The following is a 23894-nucleotide window of genomic DNA, read 5'->3' as shown; positions in this document are numbered from 1 at the left end:
GCTAATCACTGACATTATCCATGACAGGAGCCTGTGAGGCCATAAATAACTTACCAGGATATTTATATGGGAAATGTTAGTGGACAGAGCTGTTCTTTCAACGCTATATGTAGATTCATAGTACTCCTTACAGAGCATCAGAAATTCAGACAGAGCAAGGGCAGTCTGGGAAACCATTTTCAGTGTTGAAATAAATCTTTCTTCCTTTATCAAATGCTGCTCTCAGTAGCATTGTAAAAACCATAGGGAGCCAGTGAGAACAGACCAGGCATCTCATGCATGGTTTCAAAATACCATAATGCATTATCTAGAGTCTGGATAGTGTTTGACCTGCAATACAACCCCAAAACAATGCTATGTCTCCATCTCATCACAACAGATAAAAGTTTCAGCTCATTGGCACAGATGTATCAAGTCCAGTGCTTGCTGTCATTGCTGGATTTGCTGTACCTGCCCAGATCACGTACTTCACTGTAGATGTACACACAAAGCACATTCCACTCCCTGGATTCTGCCTGAAGGCTGATGGGATGCCTTGGCAATGGAGGCATAGGCTGCCTCTTGTAACCAATCCAATGCACAGAACCTTCCAGAGTCTCCTCTGAAGCCAGGGAGAGAAGGGCCACACTAGATAAATTGTTGTGGTGGCTGTAGCTTGCTCTTATGCAGTATCTTTCCTGAGAAGCACGTGGAGCTTCACTTGTTATGACCCAGTAGATTACCAGATGGATGCACAAACATGGAAAATACACACACACTAATCTGTATTCATATAAAATGCACTAACTTAAAAGAAAAAAAATCTGGCACTATACTCCAATGGAAAGAAGATTCAGTAAAACTAACATTTTGAATTTATATTATATACAACAGAGTGATAATATTGCACTAATAGAAAAAGAGGAAAATGAGGTTGCATGCTATTTAACTAAAACAAGCTAAAATGACTGTAGGAACACCATTGGATAGATTCCCAGTTGGGGTATATTGTTTAGTTCCATTGATTTGGGTGGAATTATTCCATTATGAACTGAGTGAATAACTCACTAGGATTTAATTTTTGTGCTAAAAATCAACACACAAAGAAATTATCCTAGTTATGTTTAGCCTATTGCTGCAACCATCCAAAAGCCTATGCAGAGGGAAGGTAGGTAGATTTTCTTTGACATCATTTGCATGAGCAGCACAGAATCTAGTCCACATATTCACGTTGAAAGGTAGATCTGTGTCATGAAAATCTAGTTATATTCTTATTTACAGAGGTTTTTCAACAGATGGCTGAAATGCTAGCATCTTATCTTTATCAAGACCTTAAAAAGTATAAAAAAACCTATAAGATGGAATAAGAATTTATGTTTATACCCAAAAAACATAATTTGAATTAAATTTATAAAACAATTATATTTATAAAATGTCTACCATTAATATTTATACTCAATAAATACCTTAAATATGTAATCAAAATGTTTTAAAAGTTTTTAAAGTTTTTTTTTAAATAAACATATTTCATACAATTCATTAAGGTTTCAGTTCTTTTTCCTTTGAAGGAAAGAAGACTGTCAAAATACAGAATTAAAAAGATATATGTTCCTTTATTCTCACAACTTTCAAATGAATTTATTCAACTATAGGCTAGATATTTTTCTGTCTCTGGTAAATTTCATAATTTCTGGATTTTACCCTGAAGCCATATATATGCTTTCCATTCTTTTTTTTTTTTTTTGCTCAGATTTATGCAAACTTCTTAAGTCATGGGAAAAGCTTACCCCATGAATCTGGTTTGACTGATGTGCAACATGTCTATGCCTTCTTCTGTGATTGATTATGTGGATTATGTATTTAGTTCAGAAGAAAACATTCCTCCACTGGTTTTTAATGGGTAATTTGTGGCCCAGTCTGTCCTGGAGAAGCATATATGATTCAACATGAGATGTGTCTGTGCTTAAAATACTCAACAGTTACCTGTAAATTTCTGAGGGAAATGAATAGGAACACTGGGAACAGGACCTGTGAAGTTTACTTCTGCAAAGTGTCTTTTTTCTATCTGTTATCATTGTGCTTAAAGTTTTTGCACCAAGCTTTTCTATTAACACCTTTGGCAAAAATAAACAAACCATATTTTTAACAGCTGTAATTTTTCAAAAGTGTGTTCCACCTTTTTCAGGACAGATGATTGTTCAGCAGTGGGTAAGGTTGGAAGGGAAAAAGGTAGAGTCATCTGGTCCAACCTCCCTGCTACAGAAACTTAAGGGAAAAGCAAAATTCCATGCCTTAGGAAACTGAGGTCATGCACAACTTACTGTTCTGCTTAAATTGAATTGACTTCCAGCCCTTAATATTTATAGAGGAAATATGTATTTAGGTATAGCAAGAGTTAAGCTACAATGTATGTTTAAACTAATCCATAAGTGTATATTTGTGTAACAAATGTGTTTAAGTATAATTGATCCTGGCTAATCTAAAAATATGACTTTAAAAACCATTACTGATGAAATGCTAAGCCTATTTCTGGGCAGAATCTAGCACTGCCATGCCACAAAGTACTAATGAAGCCATCCAGAGTGTACACTCCTTATATGCTAGATCTCTATATTAGTTTCAAAGTGTTAAAACAAATGTAAAATGAAGCTGCTCCTTTCAGTCTAGTGAAAAAAAAAAAAAAACTATAGCCTGTTTTTGTAACTTATCATAGATTTATTATTTTAAAGTATGTATTGGCCTTTGAGGTAATTGTTATTAGTGGAGAAACTATGTGATTATCTCTAATTTCCTTGTCCAAACAGACATTTTTCATGCTGGCATCTCTTTGTGGCCATTGGGAGCCTTTTCTTTCTCTACTTTTTGTCTTCTGTCTGGTGTGTGGTGTTTGCAAGGCCTGCTGCTTTCCTCACAGCCCAGCAGCTGTCTCTTTTTTCAGTTGCTTCCACAGACTCATGGGACGCAATTATTTCAGAAATGTTCATTTTAATAGACTTGTTATTCCTATACAGTGTATGTTTATTTGGAAGCATTTGAATGCAAATATCTAAATGTGTCATTTGATCCATACTGTTGGAGTCCAGTTTTCATGTGTTTTTAAGCCTTTGGCATTCTTTTGATGCACTTGAGATATCCTTGTCTTGTCAGGTTATGTTGGACTTTGCAAATACTGATATTCCAAAAGCAATTCTACTTTTGATGTCTGCTTCAGACTTTCCTTTGTGATGGTAATTCTGAGATATCTGAATGAATCCACTCATTCAAGTTTCTAAACTTTGATGTAAATTTCTTGTTGCATATGAGAATTTTCCATTGTCCTTTATGTACTTTTCTTCCTTCTGTTTGATCACCAGTCCATGGGTAGTAGCTTTGTTTTTAGATCTGCTAGCTATGGTTATTTTTCTTCCAATCAAGTTGATACAATCTTCAAAGTAGAGATTAGAGATCTTTTACTACTAGCTGAAAACTTTGTCCTTACCAGAATTTTTAAGCACTTTGGATTTGCTACATTCAAGGAAAATATGAGTAGAGATGCTGTCAGGAGAAATCTTGCAGTCAATTCTTGTCAGAATTATTTACTTAATTTGTACTTTGTGAAGATTACACTTTAGTAAAGCTTTTAAGTTCTCATGCAATCTGAACTTGCAGGTTTTTATGAGAGAAACATTTGCATTTGCCTGTGAAGTTGAAGGAACTGCCTTTCTACCTTCAGTGTTAATGTCACTTTACGTAAACATTTCTAATTTAACCTTTGCTATTAAGTTATTTTTGAGGTCTCAAGTATTTAATAGAGATGTAATCCTATTTTTACTACAAGGAATACTTGCAATATGCTTTATGTCAGCATTCCCTTCAGACCTTAATTGCTGTTTGGTGGAACCTATGCTCTTATCTAATATGTGGAGCAGGTTCCACATCTGCTGTGAGAGAAGGACAACACTCTAATGAGCAGGTTATAAAAATACTTGCAGCCTATTCCATGCCAAGACACATATTGGTATTTAATCCACCTCAGAGTTGTCACCTCAAAATAATCTGTACTTCTATGGTTAGGGCACACTTGGGCTGGTAGGCAAGGACTGTAATTTTTAGTCAAAGGAGACAAAAAGTAGTTTAAAGCTGGATCTCTCAAATCCCCAAAGACTAACTTTGGGGTATTTATTGAGTAAATAAAGATAGAAGAAAGTGGGGCAGTGATGCTGTAAGTCTGACCTGATTTCATCTTATAATCTCAGGAGATGGTTCATAGTTGTGAGTTTTGGAAAAGGATGGACATCTAGATTTATACAGGTGCTGAGTTTACAAACAGAAAAGTTTCTAAGTATGGTGCTTAAAGGAGTTCAAGCACAGCTGGTGCACACAGTGACTCAGAGATACTTGCATGTTCTAGGTGAGATATTTATTTTAAAAAAGAACTGCAACCAAATTAATAAGTCTTGACTGTCAGCCAAATCTCCTGCCTAGTGATGCACACACATGCACTACATACTAACTAAATACATACCTTGGCCTGGTCTTCTTCATAGTTTAAATTCTGAGTCTGGACTTAAGTTTCCTGTAGTCCAGATCCTAATATTTGCTATATCTATTACAGACTACAGCAAGGCAAGTTCTGTCCTGGCTTTGGAGACCATGTAAATATATTTTAATTGATGAGTCTAACACTAGTTCAACCCCCCACCCCCCCCCCCCCCCCGCCCCCTCCTATTCTCAGTTTGATATAGGCTTATTTCAAATTTATTCAGTTTTTCCTGCAGCTGCTACCCAGATTAAGCACTGGACAACAGTGTCCCGCAGTATCAGTTATGCTTAGCTCCTACTTTACAAGTTGTCATATGCCTGACCATGCAGTGAAAAACTCACAGATTTTAAAATGATTTGTTATTAGTGAGTAGCTGAGAATTCATATACCTGTGGCTTAGAAAGAAAAAAAAACCTACTGAGAATTAACAATTTATTTGGCTCTCGGAACTCATCATAGGAAGGTGCTAGCCAGTGGGGGGAAAAAAAAAAATCAGTGTGCTGAATTTCAGTGCAGTCCCCCAAATCCCATTCCTCAGTCCTCTTTCTTTAAAATTTGCTTATTGTCTACCTGTTTTAATGCATGCTTAATAATCACCAACTTCCTGAACATTGTCCATGATCTGTTAGTTGATGTATCTGGACCAGATGATGGAAAAACCAGAAAGGGTTGGATTCATCAAGGGTAATGTTTGTGCCTTGGGCTCCATTCATAGTCAGTGGAGATGTAGTCAATATAGTGAGTAGGGCCTGAAGTGCAATTTGTTTCATCTTAAAGCAGCTGTCTAAGAGAAGTGAAATGAATCAAACCTTGAAAGTTCTCATTAGTCTCCACTGAGCTGAAAGGGAGCCAAGGGGGACTAGCTTCCAAGCTTCCATGTAAGCAGACAGATACCAAGCATTAAATGATTTGAGCCCCATCCCACACAAATAGCATTGTTTAACAGATGTGGGAAAATACCTGAGATTTTATTTCAAACAGGCCTATTCTGTTTGAAGGCTGACTGACAAATTTGGACAGAAAGTATTACACATGCAATGCAAACTGCTTGAGTTTGGGCACACAGTTACATTCCTTTCTGTTCTATGTGTGGATGGTCAGCACCAATTTGGGAAGAGGTAAAGAAGGAGACAAAGCAGAAAAAAAGAAATATTATTTCATGTAGTTAAACATATCTGAGTTGTAGCTATGAGATTTCAGTAATACTTAAAAACTAGACTCGTTTAGCCAATGTTGCTTAAAATTAGGGCTGCTCTGAATGGAGTGCCAGAATTCTTAGACATGTAGTGCTTCTCTTGCTATGCAAAGTGGTTGAGAGCTATAAAATGATTATTTTCTCTTTGTGACTGCATTCCTAAAACTTGAGTTTAGTTTAGTATTGAACCTTGTGTATCTACTTCAAGTTCTTCAAGTTAAACTCTAAAACTTATAAAACATACTTTCTGTCTGGAAATCACTTTTCTCACTTCAAAAGCAGAAAAAGAAATAAAGAAAGGTTAATGTAGAAAAGCAATTTATATCAAACCCTTTGCCCCTTCTTGTAGTCTTTTGTAATCAGAAATTTGTGTCCTTTTTTGCCTGGTAGCAGTGACAGTCTACTATCATTGGGCACTAAATCTACTGCAAATTGCTGGAGGGGAAGGGGAAGGGGAAGGGGAAGGGGAAGGGGAAGGGGAAGGGGAAGGGGAAGGGGAAGGGGAAAGGGGAAGGGGAAGGGGAAAGGGGAAGAGGAAGGGGAAGGGGAAGGGGAAGGGGAAAGGGAAAGGGGAAAGGGGAAGGGGAAGGGGAAAGGGGAAGGGGAAGGGGAAAGGGAAAGGGAAAGGGAAAGGGAAAGGGAAAGGGAAAGGGAAAGGGAAAGGGAAAGGGAAAGGGAAAGGGAAAGGGAAAGGGAAAGGAAAGGAACACCCCCCCACCCCCTGAAATTAGTTGTTTTTCTGTTCCTTCCACCTCATTTCACCCCAGTTATAACTGGGAAAAGTCATTCTGTCTAATTTGCATGAGTACAGCTCTATGGAAAAATAGCCTATACAGTGAATTTGATTTTTTTTTTGTTCCCCTGGTTTATTATTGAAATATTTCAAATAAAAGGAAATACTGCAGAGGAAATTGCTATGGAAAACATTATTAATTTTTTTTTCAGTTTTTTTTTGCTGTAAGATAAATTCTAAATATATAATGTTAGACAGGAGTAGACAGTGTTTTATCACAGGACAGAAAGTGTTGACATACCCACTGCAACTTCATTATCTCTGGCTAACCCACTGTTATTTTTAAGGCAGAAAATTTTCTGAGGTTTGTGATAAACTTAGCTCTTTGCCTGCACTTGTATGTTTTTCATAATACCTTTAAGAAAAGCTCCATAAATCCACACTTATGCTGTGTTTTGAAAAAAAGTCCAGTGCATGATCCTACTGTGTGTAAAGTCTAGTGGTGTAAAAGAACTCAAAAGAGTGTCCATCAGATTCATATGCAGCACCATGGTTCCATTCAGCATTCCAATCTGCCTTTTATTAAACACATTAAGGAGGCTCAGTTGTTGTTGGACCCAGGTTATGCCTAATTTCTCATTGAGATGGTGAAGAAAAACAGTATGTTTTGCCCTAAGTTGTCAGTCAGTATATGAGCTCAGTCTACCTCTTCTCAGTGCCTTTTATATTAATAGGCACAGTTATCCACACAGGCTTTATTTACAATATACTGTGTTTATAGTCCCTATTGTACATCTTGCTAGAGCTAACATTTTCATAATGATGAGGAACAGCTGGCCACAAACTGTTGTTTCTCATTAAAAAGACATGTTTCCCAAGCTTCTGGGGATTCTTTATACTAAGACAATACATACTACTGACATTTTGCCCTTTTCATTTTCCTTTAGCTCTTCACTTGTGGGATATCTAGGGTTCAGAGTTCTAACAGAATAGTTGAAGTGCTTTTGAGAGAGAACCAAGGAGAAACCTACTTTGGGTCATTAAAGATCCCAATGAACTCTGAACAACAGAAGATGTGGCTTGGACATATTCCAGCTTGTAAACCGCACTTGTGACAAGCACATTCTTCTTTCTTTCAGGATTTTTCATAGAGCAGCACAGAGGAAAGAAAGAGAAAACAATTTCTATTTCTGCTTATTGTTTTTCTCATGTGGAATGTGTTTGGAGAATTGTTTATCTGGGTAAACAATTGATTGGATTCTGGTGAGGATTGTTTGAGCCTGATGGCCAATCCAAGCCATCTGTGTCTGCACTCTCGCAAGGAGACTCGCGAGTTGTGAGGGTTAGCTATGGTAGTTAGAAAAAGTAGGTATGTAGTTTTTAGTATCTCCTTTAAATAGTATATTAATGTATTATAGTATAGTTATAATAAAGAAATCATTCAGCCTTCTAAACTGGAGTCAGACATCATAATTTCTTCCCACCAGGTTCACCTCCATTTACAATAGCACTGTTATCTATTTAATAATGTATTTTCAACAAGGTAATCTCCCCTTAAAAAACCCTTAAGAGGCTACTGTACTATGCTACTGAACCTATGATTACCACTGTATTCTACTCCAAGAATAGCTTCACTCCAGATGTAGATATAATTTCTTCATAGTGATTTCAACTAGGAGAAGATAAACCATGAGTATTGTACTAGTTACACCAGAATCTTATTTTTCATTTATACAGTTTAGCAATCATAGGCAGTCCACCTGACAAATCATTAGTTTTGGTTTCATTGGTTAAAAGAGTTGATGCCCTGATGTAAAATATTTGTGCTCACTTACTTAGTCTAAAATTGACTGGTTTTGGTATTTTGTCATTCAAAAAAGAAGTGGATTTAAGCTTGAAAGCATATTCTATGAATTGAAGGGTTAAATATTGTGGAGGGCTTCTGCAGGTACTATTCAACACCTGATTGGAATCAATGGACAACTAGCAGAGTTTAGGGTACTGCATGAAAAGACCAAGTCTGCTAAAACATCAGAGGCCACCTTCTCCTGTTCTGTGAACTGCTGCAAATTTTGGTGATGACTGTTTAATGTTTCTCAAGATTGTGACCATTTATGTTATTGTAAGTCTCTGTGAGAGGGACTAAGGTCCTAAATGGACAGTCAATGTTCATGTAGCACTGGGATGCACCACATAGAAATACATAATTCTGTTACTAAGTGAAGGTACTGAAAGTGTTTTGTAGTAGTATTTTGTGTAGGAAAATACATATTTCCCAATATAAATTTTAGGGATTGAATAAACAAAAGATATGTTTAAACTATATTTATATTTAGAGCTGTATTTAACTAGACATTTTGCATAAATTGTAGCTGCGCATGGAATTAAATCATGCAGTCTGCTGAGTGTATTTTAAAACAGGTAAAGATTAACCAGCATACATGCACAACAGAGAACCTTTCCATGTTACACATAACTCAAACAGGACTTGGGTGCACTGCCTGCAGACTGAAGTTCCTGCCTGATGTAAATAATGGTACTATCTAACCCAAAGAAAAATTCAATACATGGAAGAAAAATAAATAAAAGGGGAGGAAATCTACTGGCAGTCTATATTGTTCAAAGATGCAAGGACTGGAGATTCAGCCAGAATTCTTCCCAATATTCCCTCTGCAGTCACCACTTTCTGTCATACCCTCCAGTCAGGGCTATGACCTATGCTCATTGCAATATGAAAAAACACATTCTAATTTATTACTGTTTTCTAATCCAATATATGAATGTATTCAACTGGATGACCAAAATATTTTATATATAAATATCTATGAAATTTTTTATTGTATTTAATGAGGAGAAAAATTGAATAAGTAACAAAATATTCCATAAAGATTTATATTCTTGCTCTATCTATTTCTTTTGTATTCATCCCATTTGGCTTTCATTTTGCTTTCAACTCGAATTTGGTCAACCCTGAAATTCAGAGCTATGGCATTATCTTTGCTAGTTTTCTGAAAGAGCCCAAACAAAACAAGTAGATGTTTGAGTTGGTGTGTCATCATCTGAATAAATCTTTAGAATGCTGTTAACAGAACACATTTGAGATATGTGAAGGACCTAGAGCACATGTCATGTGTAGTGTCTGAGAGATCTGGAGCTGTTCAGCCTGGAGAAAAAGAAGGCTCAGGAGAAACCTTATCACTCTCTACAACTACCTGAAGGGAGGTTGTAGCAAGGTGGGAGTCAAGAGTCCTCTCCCACATAACAAATGACAGGATGAGAGGAAATTACTTCAAGTTGCACCAATAGAGGGTTAGATAGATATTAGGAAAATTTTCTTCACTGAGAGGGTTGTCAAACATTGGAATAGTCTGCCAAGGGAGTCATTGTCCCTGGAGGCAGTCAAAATGTAAGTAGATGTAGCACATCTGTAGAAAGTCAGGAACATATTTCTGCTCAGAAAAGTGAATAATGAATCTGTAGCTTGTAATAAGTTTCTTGGGGGAGGAGAAGGAGTAAGTAGTCCTGTAGGTTCTTGGCTACTAACTGGCACCAAGTCACCACAGCATTCCCAGAATCCAAAATTAGATTAGGACTTTCTATATTCTGTTGTAGTTTAATGTGTTAGGGACAGTACAGCAAAATCTTTTCATTTTCACTTGGTTGAAGTAACTTGGAAGGTTCACTTATGTCATTAAAACATTGCACTTTTTTGGTACATGCTTTGATCTTTATACAGTGCAGCTATAACAGCAAAGGGAGGCATTTTTTCAGGTACACTAATTCAGCTACATTAGCTCTGTTGTAGACAGGATTGTAGGCATTGAGGAGAGATAAGACTTAGGTCTAAAACTAAGATCTAATATGTTACATAATCTTGAAATAGAATTCAGCTTCTAAAATATGCATACGCTATATATTATGCTTACTTCTGGAATCTTGATTAGGTCTTTTGCTATGTTCCTTTCTGTTGCAAAAGATGTATTTCAGATTCAGTAACAGAGGACGCCCAGCTCTGCTATTTTTCTCTGTAAACTAAACAGCTTTGCCCTTTTTATCCAAATCTGTGGGGAACTTTAAGAAACACTGTGCTTTTGTGTGTGTGAGTATTGTTTTTAATAATGGCACAATGAAGGCTGAGGGAGAGGAAATTTTTATGGAATCCAAATGTAATTTGCATGTCTTACAGGAAGTAGCTCTGAATTTAAATGTTTTAGTCATCTTTGTTTTCCTGACTTCACTTGCAATGTGGATTATCTGAATACAGATGTCTCAGACTTCCTCATAAGAATTCTAAACAAATAATGACACAAGATCATAGAAAAGTTTTTCTTTGAATTTTTCTTCTTGAAATGTCTCTATTATTTCTATTTTTATATTGTCCTTTTCCTTATGTTCTCACCATTCAAGCATTCCCCTATGACAATGTAGCATTGTTGACATAATGATCATTGAATTGGAAGGCAAGTCAAAAAATACTGCCCAAGAACAAATGACTGTTAATAGCATACACACGTTTATTGCTATACATTAATTTTATACCCTTTTTGTTCATCCTTTCTCCTACCTTTCAGTCTGTCAGTTCTTTAAATTTTGGCATAGATATATGGTAACTGGAAACAGGCTTCACTTAGGTTGGTATCTACCACTAGCCAAGATGGTGCAAACTGGTATGAAATAACATCAATTTTATGCTGTACTTGACCAGGTGTATCAGGTTTTCAAATGCTTTTTACAGCAGTCATAAACATGTTTTTGTGGTAGATCAAGTTAATGGCAAAATAAATTTGCTTCTTCAAGTGAGAGAAGTAAACTTTTGGGTGGTAAGAATTGCATGGAATACCAGACATAATCAGTTACAATCAAATAATGATATTTTAGCAGTCTACAAATCTATTTGAGAGACTTTTTTTCTTGCCCTCTTTTAATATACAAGGACAGGAAAACAATAACTCAAAGAAGAATTCTCCTCTTATTGTGTAACACAGAGAAGTTAGAAATGTCTGTTTGCAATGAAATTCCAAGTATGTACATGTAGAGGAAGAAATGTCATTTACTATGGGCTTATATTTTTCTTGTATTTGACTATAACACCTGGTGTTGTACATTTACTTGATTTTAAACATGGGAGTAACTTCATCACTCTTAGAATTGTCCTGGACTCATTATGCGTGTACACTTTACTATGTAGATATTCACTTAAGTAGTGACCTGAGGTGGCTGAATCTTAACAGCTTAATTTGGGAATCAAAAAATTTACATCTTCTCTGACTGTGTCATAAATATATACACCTTAGAAATGGATAGATGGATACTGCCTGTAAATCTCCATTTTAGTTTCTTGACTAATTAATGTTTCTATTGTACCATAAAGTTATGTTTGTTGGAGAGATCTGAGGTCTTGCTGGGGTATGGGGGATGTCAAGGAGTTAGTTTTTAGTTAGTTGGTAAAAATGGAGGGGAGGGTGTCAGGACTGAACAAAAAAAAGTTATCATAGATGTTCTTGGGCAACTCAAGTCTGGGTTTGAAACACTTCTGTTACCATTCGCCAGGATGACAGTCAGTTTGGTTATTTTGGTTAAAATGTAAGAATTTTTTTTCCTCCCAGGTAATCGTCCTTTGAAAGGTCTCCAATTGAATTGATGAGTTTGCAGTGTGTATTCTGGCATTTGCATCAGAGGTTTGGAATTATTTTGTGAATTTTCAATTGAAGCCCTATGAAAACCACAATTAAAAAAGTTAATTCTTAGTTGCTCTATTTAGCAAAACTACTTGTGATTTGGGAGCTACGTAAAAATCTTTAATTTCTTCATTAATTTGGCATTCAAACTCCTGTGATCATTTTTTACCACAAAATTTCTTGTGGTAATTCTAATTTGCTTGCACAATCACTTCAGTTATTCTTAAGACAATTAAATTAAGCAGCTTGAAAGATAAGAGGCATTATTGTCGTGAGCAAGTCAAGTCATTAAATCAACATCAGGTTAGCAAGGAAGGTGAGATATCTGTGATGACATTAAGGTGAGAAGGAAATTAATGACAATTTGAACAGTGGCTGTGTAAGCAATTCATATTTTATGCTGTACTTAGGAAACCAATACAAATGTAATATTATCAGTGATAAAAATGAAAACAAATGCAAATAATTAAAAAGTCAAATGTACCTCAATAGAAAAAGAAAATGAATGCTGAAGCAGAGATGTGTGAAGACTCTCGTGCCCTTTTCAGTAAAGATTAATTTTGTTTTCTTTCCACAGAGCTCTCTAGAATAACTCTAGATATTTTAAGAAGTAATTCTTGACAAATTTCTCTGCAGATTTCCACACAACAGGGAATTTGAGAATTTTAAGGTGAAAGCTTGTAGATAAATGATTAGAAGAGTGGCCCCCAGAAAATGATTTTTTGAGTTTAAACTTTCTCTTCCACTAGTTTGCTCTTCTCTTAGGCAAATCATTAAGGAATATAACCCAGAGCATCAGTTATTGAGTTTTTAAGCAAGTTATAAAATCCTATTAATTTCAGTAAACTTTGGGTCCTTATATGCAGGGGTCTGAAGATATTTAGTAAAAGACAGTTGATTAGAAAATACGTGGTCTTTGAATATTACTGAAAATGTTAAACATACATTGGATGGCAAGGCTGGATAATTATGCTACCTCTGCCTCTATCCACCCAACCTTAAAACACTTACGTGTAGTCAGAACTCTTGAATGATGATTACAATGCTCAAACTATCTCATGTCCTCAGTCACTAGAGTGCAGTGATTTCAGCTGACTTAGAGCCTAAAAGTAAAAATGAGCACTGAGAATTACACTGGCGTAAAACAGTTCAGAAGATAAAATTCCTTGGGAATTTTTGGACAGATTCCCCTTATTTTAAATGGAATTTTATTGAAGCTGACTGTTTGTAGATTTTGGGGGTTGTTTTTTTTGTTTTTTGAGGTTTTTTTGGTATACTAGCCTAAAAGTTTCAAAGCAATTTTCCCTTAATGAGATGTTCAGGCCAAAATGTGTTTTCTGGTCAAAATGTATTTTCTGGTCGAAACACATATGTGCTTGTGTTCACAAATGGGATGGGACTACTGGGGTACATTTCTTGAGCTTTATTTGCAGCATCAGCTTCATTATGTAGTTGAGACAATAGGAAGATGGCATTGCTCACGTACAGCCAGCAGCAGCCAAAGATTTTTTTGTTACAGAGCATCTTAAAAACTTTTTAGCCAGTAGCATATTGCTAAAGCTTACAGACAATTGTTTTAGCCAATTACTAAAAATACATGTATACCTTCTTAACACAATGCTCTATTAATACACAATACTCCATTATTAAGCTTAAAACCTTCTACTATCTTGCTAAGCATATTTTCCTGCAGTCTTAAGGTCTATCTTAGCCAAGCATAGGACTTAATGTCATTGCTTGCTATACCATTGTAACTTTTTCTACTTTCAGACTTTGCAGCTGCAGCTAGCTCTAAATTTTCTGTTCTTTCAGTTTCTAAGGCCTGTTTTCCCACCTTTCTAAAAATCTTCTTACCTTCACTAATTCACACATATGCTGGTGATAAATATTTAAAAGATGTTGAAAACCTAAATTCTACTCTTCTTTTTGTCATATTTGAAACAGGTAGAAAGTTTAATTAATCATCCATGGAATGAATGATTGCCTTAATCATTTACATATATGTATAGTCTGTTACTCCTTTTGGATTTTTACTTTTTTTTGGTACATAGTTGTAGTGGGTTTACCCTGGCTGGAGGCCAGGCACTTGCCAAAGCCATTCTATCACTCCCCTCTGCAACTGAATGGAGGACAAAATGTAACGAAAGGTTAATGGGTTGAGACACGGACTGGGAGAGATCACTTATCAAATACCATCATAGGCAAAACAGACTCCAACTGTGCATATCATTTGAATTTACTACTAATAAAATCAGATCAGGGAGATGGGGAATTGTGGTTACAGTCAGTCCATCACACAGTATTCCTGTTGCTGCTCAGGGAAGAGTTTTCCTGCTCCAGACTGGGGTGTCTCCCATGGGAGATAGTTCTTCATGAACTTTTCCAATGTGAATCCATCTCATGGACAACAGATCTCCATGAACTGCTCCATCATGGGTCCCTCTTCCACAGGGTGCTTTCCTTCAGGCACAGGCTGCTCCAGGATGGGTCCCCCATGGGGTCACAAGTCCTGCCAGGAGACCTGCTCTGGCATGGGCTTCTCTTTGCACAGGTCTTCAGGTCCTGGCCAGGAGCGTATTCCAGCACAGGCCTCCCTCGGGTTCACAGCCCCTCTCGAGCATCCACCTTCTCTGGCTTGGGCTCCTCTATGGGCTGTGGGTGGATCTTGGCATCCCCATGCACTGTGGAACACAGCTTCTTCACCATGGGATGCACCATGGGCTGAAGAGGAATTCCAGCTCCATTGCCTGAATCATCTTCTGACCTTCCTTCTCCACTGACCTTGGTGTCTGCAGGGCTGTTTCTCTCATGTGTTCTCACTACATATGCGCAATAATTTTTTTCCCCTCCCTAAATATATAATCACAGAGGCATTACCACTGGCCCAACCTTGACCAGCAGCACAATCTATCCTTGGAACTGTCAGGAACTGGCTCTCTTGGACATAGAAGAAGCTTCTGGCAGCTTCTCACAGGAGCCACCCCTGTGGGCCCCCTCACTACCAAAACCATGGTAACCCAACACAGTAGTAAATAGCATTGAAATTATTTTTCTCTTGAGTGTTTAATAGCGCACATAAAGTACACAAGGGACAAGATGTGAGGCTTTCTGCAGAATGGTTGGTTTCAGGCAACTTGGATTCAACTCTGTTCTAATTTGCAGGAAAACTTTTGATATAACATGAATAAATGCCTTAACAACTATCAAGACAATATGGTCTTGTTCCCTGAAACTGTTCATGCTTTACAATTTGTGTGAAAAAATACAATTACCCAAAAGACATCTGAAGCTAAGAGAAATGTCTAGCCCAAATGGTAAAAATATTATATTTGCTTCTTATTATTTTGAAATTTGCTGGTAAATAGATTCCTTTTTTTTTTTTTCCACTGCAACTTTGCTGCTTTTTTTCTCACACTTTAGATTGTTGATCCGGTTTAAAAGTCTTTCTCTCTGGTTGCCTCTTTCTCACCTTTAGGCAGTTTGGACATCAAGAAAACATCTCAAGATGACCTACTTGATAGCATGTTGTGGTGAGATTTTCACCAGTGTGATTAGTGACATCACTGAAATCTCCCAGAGTAGATGCTCTGTGCAGTTGTAATGTGGGACTTCAGATCCTGGCAACCTTAAATGACATTGATACAATTATTGTATTGTAGATTCTCCTAATGCAGGCATACCTTAAATGTGTCAAATCAGTCAGTGATTTTTGTAGTTTGAAAAGACATGCTTGGGAAATGATTACTTGAGAAAGGAAAAGCAATCATTTGCTAAGCCTTAATGACTACTCTGGTGGCCCAGATCAAGGTGACAAAGTAAATGTTCTGAGTACAAGACTTTACCTAAAGTTGAAGGTAAATGTTCTGAAGCAATAATTTTGCACTTAATAGTCAGCTCATTCTCTAGTCTTTCATGCTAAGATGAAGTGTGGTATTTTTTTTTTCTTAATAAAATCTGAATATTAGGTCCACACTATTCAGAGCTCAAGGACTTGTCATTTGAAGTAAAATTGATTGATCTACCCAAAACAAATATGCTTTTCTGACAAAGTGCTAATAAACGCCTTCTGGCAGTCACAGAGTGCTTCTTTCAAGATCTTACTGTTTGTTTTTTGAAGTAATGAAATTTATAGGGACTTGTTATAAGGTTCTAATTGAATTTCACAGAAGTAGTCCTGGTGTGACCCAAAATGGAGAAAAAAGAAATCCTCAAAGCTAGTCTCTGTGGAATCAAAGATTAAAAACACTAAATGGGAAAGAGAGGTCCAAGCTAGAAATAATCGTGAGACTTAATGCAGGTTTTTGAGAGAAGTTAAGGTTGATAATTTCTAAAGATATAAGGTAGATTAAAAGATTCACAACAGAAAAGTGTTTATTAAAACACTTTTTAAAAAACCTTAGGAAATAACAAAAGCTGCTTTAAAGCTTCCTACTAAAGTGAAAACTGGGTGAATTAGAAAATTTTGCCACCTGCAGCCCTAAAAGAACTTTTTGCTTAGCTCTTATTGCAAGGTTTAGCTGACTTTGAAGAACTTGAACAATCATTGTCGCCAGGCTTTATGCGAAGACTGTGACTAAAGAACAATAAAAATCCTATTTTCAATAACTCCTGGTTGTGTTAGAGCAATTTATAAGTCACAAACTAGCTTTGCTATCAAGCTAGATAATAGGCATGAAAGTTTCAATGAAGACTTTTCTTAGTTTTTGGAGACCTGCCATTTTGGTTTCAGGTTCATGATACGGCCATTGCTACATTTTAAGTTCATAGTTTGGTAAGATGTGAACATATGATAACTTTGTTCTCCTCCGTCTTGCCTTTCTTGGATATACGAAGGGCCAGCACTACTGACTGTAACAGCTCAAAAAATATGTGAGAGACGAAAGGTCATTGCTACATTTAGTAAAGATTTTACCTTCATATTGGAAGCATTTGCAGATAAGAGGAAGTCAGTGCTGAAATCTGGAATGGTTGTTAGCTACTGGAATAATGGTGGTATCTGGGAGTCGCAGCCTCCAGTCACGTGCCTGCTCTACCAGATGTTGGACCATGGGCAAACTGCCTAAGCTGTCCATTTCCTTGTGACTGGTACAAAAGTCTCTAGTGCCTCAGATGTAATTTCAATATACAAAATACTTTATTCTCACTCTTCCTTTTTGGTAAAAAAAGAGGGTACAGAGAAAGTATTTCTTCGTGCCTAGCACTGACTGAAATAGGAGATGCTACAGAAAATTAGCTGTCTACAAAGCTGAGTATCATGATTAATGTAACCTGGGTAAACAAGTAAAGAACAAGATGAGAGGTTACAGGCATGGGTTGCCACTTTTCACTCAGTTGACCGGTGAGCTACCTTTGAGGCTGAGTGGCAGGTACTAGAGCAGGTTCAATTCTCACCAATGTACTTTAACATGAGCATAAGCTGGTTTGTGTCCCATCAGTTCAGGTTACAGCTAAAGCTAGCACAATTTTAGGGCCTGTGCTCTTCAACATCTTCATAAACTACTTGGATGCAGGACTGGAAGGAATACTCAGGGGAAGAGCTGTTGAATCCCTCAAGGGCAGAGAGACCTTGAAAAATTAAAGGGCTGAGCAATCACCTACAGTATCAAGTTTAACACAGAAAAATGTTGGATTATGCACCTGGATGTATGGACAAACTGGGGAATGAGAAGCTGGAGAACAGTGCCACAGAAAAGGGATCTGGGAGTCCTAGTCAGTGGCAAGTTGAACGTGACTCAGCAGTGCCCTGGCAGCCAGGAGGGCCTCCCCTGTCCTGGGGGATATCAGGCGCAGCATCACCAGCCAGGCAAGGGAGGGAATTGTCTTGCTCTGGTCTTCACTGGGGCAGCCTCACCTCAAGTGCTGGGGCAGTTTTGGGTGCCACAACATAAAAAATAGGAAACTATTAGAGAGTGACCAAAGGAGGGCCTCAAGGATCCGGAGGTGAAGCCTTTTGAGGAGTGGCTGAGGTCACTTGGTCTGTTCAGCCTAGAGAAGGGGAGACTGAGGGGGGACTTCATTGCACTCTACAACTTCCTTACAAAAGGAAGTAGAGGGGCAGGTGCTGATCTCTTCTCAGTGGTGACCAATAAGAGGACCCAAGAGAATGTCCTGAACTTGTATCAGGGGTGGTTTAGGTTGGATATTAGGAAAAGTTCCTTCACCCAGGGATGGCTGGGCTCAGGAACCAGCTCTGCAGGGAAGTGGACACAGCACCAAGCCTGGCAGAGTTCAAAAAGTGTGGACAATATTCTCAGGTCCATGGTGTGACTCTTGGGGATGGTCCTTTTCAGGGCTGGGGTTGGACTTGATGATCCTTGTGGGTCCCTTGCAGCTCAGGATATTCTATGATTCTGTGATCAACTGTCTAAAACATTTATATTAAACAATTATCAGAATAACCTTTCTGTAGGTATCTGGTCAACTGTACATTTTTGGCTCAGTCTTTAAAACTGTCATTCAGTCCTTGACTTATGGGTTCAGCAGCTGCAGTACTCTGTTTTTAAGTCTGCCTCTTAAATTATCTGGAAATTCCTACTGGTATAGAGATGATGTCTGAGCTACTTTCTGAGCTACAAAGAAAGATGTATGCTCTTTTAACTCTGCAGGTTTTGCCCAGTGGTTTCTGACAGTAGTTTGAGGAATTTGGTTTTCATCTGCAACATCCTCACATTTGTCAGACCATAAAATAGGACTTGCTGATTTGAAAAATGGATTTTGGATTTTGTTCTCAAAATTGGCAAAGGAAAAAGCATATGTATGTTGACCTTTGTGACAGCGTGTGAAGCCTCTGCATTTGAGCTGATGCTGGAGAAAAGCTAAGTTGAAGACATGGCACAGGAATGGATTTTCACTCCAGCATAATAAGCTTTGTCGCTGGGAAAGTGGAAAATGTGTTTTTGAAAATGCCTATTCATTTGTACTTGTGCTTCTCTTAGGATTCAGTCTAATTACTTTGTCAAAGGCAACTAGACCCTAGGACTTTCATCTTAACATTTGGTAGGCTGACATAAATTAAAAAAATAATGCCCTTTGGATAATTCTGAATTCTCCAGTATTCTCTCAAGCTTTTGCATGTCTCCAAGTTTCTACTTTGACAACCACAGATTATCACCATCTTTTATCTTTGCACCACACTTATGGAAGCCATGTAATTGGGGGAGGCTAGAGGGGTAAACTTAGAGTACTTTCAGCATCCCTCACCTTCATTTTACAGCTGTACGTAGCTCTCTGTCACTCTTCCACTGTCAGTGCAGCCTAAATATCCAACTGGATCAACATTCATGATTTAAAAGATTTAAATGTTTCAATGATTTAAATTTTGACCTACTTCAGTAGGTATTTTCTACCTACTGAAAATAGGTAAATACTTCAGTAGGTATTTTTTAGCTGATTTATGGGAATCTGTAGCTTTTTGAAGGCAAACCTGGTATGCTATTTCTATGTGTTTTAGGAGATGGCACTATAAATACAGTGCTGCTGAATTGAGATGCATGTATATTGTGGGTATAGCTATGCTTCCATTACTCACACAGTAAAGCTAAAAGCTTTCTTTAGAAATTTAGTTGTCTCATAAGCCAAGAAAGTGAATCTGATTTAATTAGTGAAAAACTAAATTAATTTAAATACATTTTGACACTAGGAATGTCGGTTAATTGATGGCTAACTCTCTCTATATATCTTGTTTCATGTCATTTAGATACCCAAAGCTAATAATATATTACTTTTATATTTATTATTGATGCGATTTTGAGGCTATTGTGATCGCAACTGAATTTTCTGAGTGGATTAAATCATAAAAAGGGTCCTTGTAGCAGTCAATTGATTCTTACTGTATAAATAAATGCCTGTTAACTGAAGTGCAAATTAAATACTTATTTTCAGCACATCATAAAAAGCATTAAGTATATTAAAAATTATATTATAGACTCACAATATGGAGCCAAAAATAGGCAAATTCAGAGCATATTAAATATCCTTAGCAACCTGCTAAAATATGGCATGGGAAGCAGTTTACACTTGAGCAATTATCTGATAAGAACCAAGCACAGTGAGCTTATTGCAGTGTGTGTACACAGGTAGGGCATATATAATTGAGTATGTGCACAGACCCAGAAAAGGGCACAGGATATGACTGCTTCTATATGTACATAATAAAACAAAAGTTCATAATATGAATCAAAATTCAATAGGCATGTAAAGATTAGAGATGGCAGATATTAAAGGATTTGAGTAAAGAATGGTTTAGTTTATGGTGACGTAGCTTTCTTGTAACTTCAATGGGAGTATACTGAAATGCAGCTGAAGCAGTACAGCAAGGAATTAAGACAAAGCATTGGAATTTAGAGTTATCCACTCATTTAATGCAAATAAAAAATTAAACAGACTTCTATATTTAAACATTTATCCAGCTTGTTTTGGCTGTCTTTTCAGACTAAGAACATTTTCTGTTCCTTTAGCACATTGCAAGAAAGGATGTATGCCTTCCTTTTGAGATGTGTTGAAAATGAAGTGAAAAGTATATCTGCTATCTGTATTTCTCAGACAGTAAGAGACTATACAGATGAGGGAGTTGAATGAAAGCTCTTCTAAGTCCCTCTAGATTACATAATCTGCTATTTAAGGAAAGTTTTCAGAGTAGACTGACATCTTTGGTTATCCAGCTTTTTGAGCCAAGCCAAGTTCTCAGCTGACATAAATCAGCTTAGACCCTCAGAAATACAGTGCAGTACTGACTTTCACAGCTGCAGATCTGGGCCTGTGAGATCTGTGGATTTCTGCATACTTTTTTTTTTCTTTCCAGCTCTTAATTTAAGTGAAAAAATTGCATGTTTTGTTGCCCTGTTTATCTGTCTGTTTCTTTATCTCGAAAGAAATTAAAATAAGATATTTTAATAGAAAGAAGTTAAGTCACAATTAGACCTGGTACTACCCACTTTGCTGCTACAATATTTGATATACTTTATTGAAAAAGTGGAAATTATTAGCATTTTTAAAATCAGGGGGATTCTGAATGGTAATTATATTTAGGAGGGGATAACATCCTCTTATAACTTCCTCTTATAAAAAATTGGAACAATTGTTAGGTGATCTGATTATGTTAGCTGCCAAAAACCCACAAGGAAGTCCTTTCACTCCATCTGTACAGACAGAAAGATGAGAATTGGCATGGGAGTTGTTAGTCTGGCTCAATATCAGTTTATACTGAGACAAAACTCTTGTGATTATTCAAGAAGGTTTGAGAATAAACTGGATGGGAAACTATTTTGTGTTCCCAGTATAATTAAAAGGCATAGGGAAATGTTGTCACAGTTGGTTGAGAATTTTAAAACATGGAAATAACAAACTGAAATGAAATTGCAGCAGTCTTCTAAGCAAAGCTAAAAAGGTGGCCCTAATTTATTTCTGTTTGAGTATAAACATATTAATCTACAACTGAGAGTAGCGGTAAGTTTTAATGACGAAAACTTTTCCAAATTACATATCCCTTTTTCATTAAATGTCCAAAAGCTTCCAAGGGCAAAGTCAGATAAGGAAATCTTTCATTATGTCATAGTTTCAGCTAGGATAGAGTTAATTCTCTTCCATGAGCTGGTAAAATCTGCCATAATTTTTTTCCACTTGCTGTGTTTCTCGGATTTAATATGAGGGAAATGTAGATAACACACTGATGTTTTAAGTGTTGCTAAGTAGTGCTTAGCCTCAGTCAGTGAATTTCAATTTCCCCTGCCCTGGCAATGAGGAGGTGCACAAGGAGCTGTGAGTTAGCATAGCCAGGACAGCTGACACAAATATCCAAAGGGATATTCCCTGTCACAGAATATTATCAACAGTATATAACCTGGGAGGAGGTTGCCAGGAGGGACCAATTGCTCCTGGGGGTGGGACAGGATAGGCATTGGTCAGCTGGTGGTGAAGACCTGTATTTTTAATCACTTGTCTTCCTTGGGATTTATATCTCTGTGTTGCCTCCATTTTTCATTACAATTACTATTATTGTTATTAAGTATTATTTGACCTTGTTTCAATTATCCAGCTCCTCTTACCTCAGCCCACGGGGTTACTTTCTCTGATCCTCCTCCCCATCCCACCACGGGCCCGATGGGGGACTGAGCAAGTGGCTGTGTAGTACTTAGTTACTGTCTGGGGTAAAATCACAACATATTGTTCAAATTCAAGATTTTCTCTAATCTCCATGTAATAGTGAGATGTAGATGGACAAGTTTGAAAGAGGCAGAATGCAGACAAAAGAGTAAATGGCTCTACAGCAATTTACTTAGAGTAACTGAGTAGGAATAACTCTACTGAGTTGAGGAATATCTACATTTGTATTCAGGAAAATATATATATTTCATGTGACACAATAAAGAACATCTAGGGAAGTGGCTATTAAAGAATAACATCTTGAGAATAATAAATATTTATCCTTCCAGAAAATGCTGCTTTGAAACATGAAACTTGTTTGTTGTATTAACAACTCTCTAATGAATGATTGTTTGAAATTTCTTTCTGAATATTGAACTTGGTCTCACAGATTGCATATATCCTACCTACATTGTTTTCCTGACCTAAATAAAGTTTCTATTTTATTTTATTATCAGGGAAAATTTTCCTAAGGCATAATATTTATTCTCCCTGGTTTAGTATATACATTAGCATCAACCTATGGAATTCTTTAGTTAAAATGTCATACACTATTTTCTGGGTGAATGCTACAATAATTGTCTCTTTAGTTGTATTTGCAAAAACATTCCTGCACCTTGTGAAAAAGTCATCTGTAAGGAAGGGAATATGACCATGTATTTCCTTTGTCATTTCTGATTCAGAAAAAATCAAATGAAACATTATTATTCCAAGGGCATAAAAAGAAAGTGCAGTTTGGGTATTAGTTGTGGGTTTAGCAGCAGCTGATTTCACCCATGAGGTTATCAGCTTCTGGGTGATCCTATTTAAATCACTTTTGATACCACAGCAGGCCTTATGAAGCATACACTGTTTAGCTTTGCCAGCAAGAATTAATATTATTCACAGCTGTTAAATGCATGTTAAAACAATGCAGCTCTGTTCACACAAGTATATTTTCATATTTCTGAGAAGAATTTATATTTTTATTTCAACTGTGAAAAGACCAAAGCCAAAAAATATGCTAATTTGTAAAGGTTGAATGTTGTAATCCTTGCTCATGGGAGAAGTTCATACTCAAATGCTTCAACAGCTTAATTCTAAGTACAATTACCTAACTTAAATTAGGAGATTCAGTACTTCAATAAACTAATAAGTAATTGTAACTTATTCAACCAATAATGACTGTAAAGTTTGAAGTATATTTTGTTCAGCAATGGAATCTTCAGAGACTGAAAAAAACAGAATTTAGAGACCTACTGGTTGAGTTTATTGTATTTGTATAAGCACCCATTGCAAGAGGACTTGAACAGTTAGTTAAACTATCATTGAATCACTGAATGGATTCTTTATCCCACAAAGAGACATTTTGCAATGTATCTTTATATGACTAAAAGAAAACTAAAATGCATTACTATGTTTGTTTTGTTATAGCTAATAGCACAGTGAATTTTTATGAATGCCATGAAGGAAACAGTAATTTAAAATGCCAAGTTAGACATGAACGTTGGAAGGGACTACAGTGGATCATCTTGTTCAGCCTTTTTGCTCAAGCAGGGCCATCCCAGAGCACACAGCACAGAATTGTGTCCAGACAGTTCTTGAATATCTCCAGTGACAGAGACTCCACAGCCTCTCTGGTCAACTGCTTCCAGTGCATGGCACAGT

This window comes from Vidua chalybeata, chromosome 1, assembly GCF_026979565.1.
Source record: "Vidua chalybeata isolate OUT-0048 chromosome 1, bVidCha1 merged haplotype, whole genome shotgun sequence".
Classification (NCBI taxonomy): domain Eukaryota; kingdom Metazoa; phylum Chordata; class Aves; order Passeriformes; family Viduidae; genus Vidua; species Vidua chalybeata.
The sequence above is the reverse complement of the archived record's forward strand: the minus strand, read 5'-3'. Positions refer to the sequence as shown.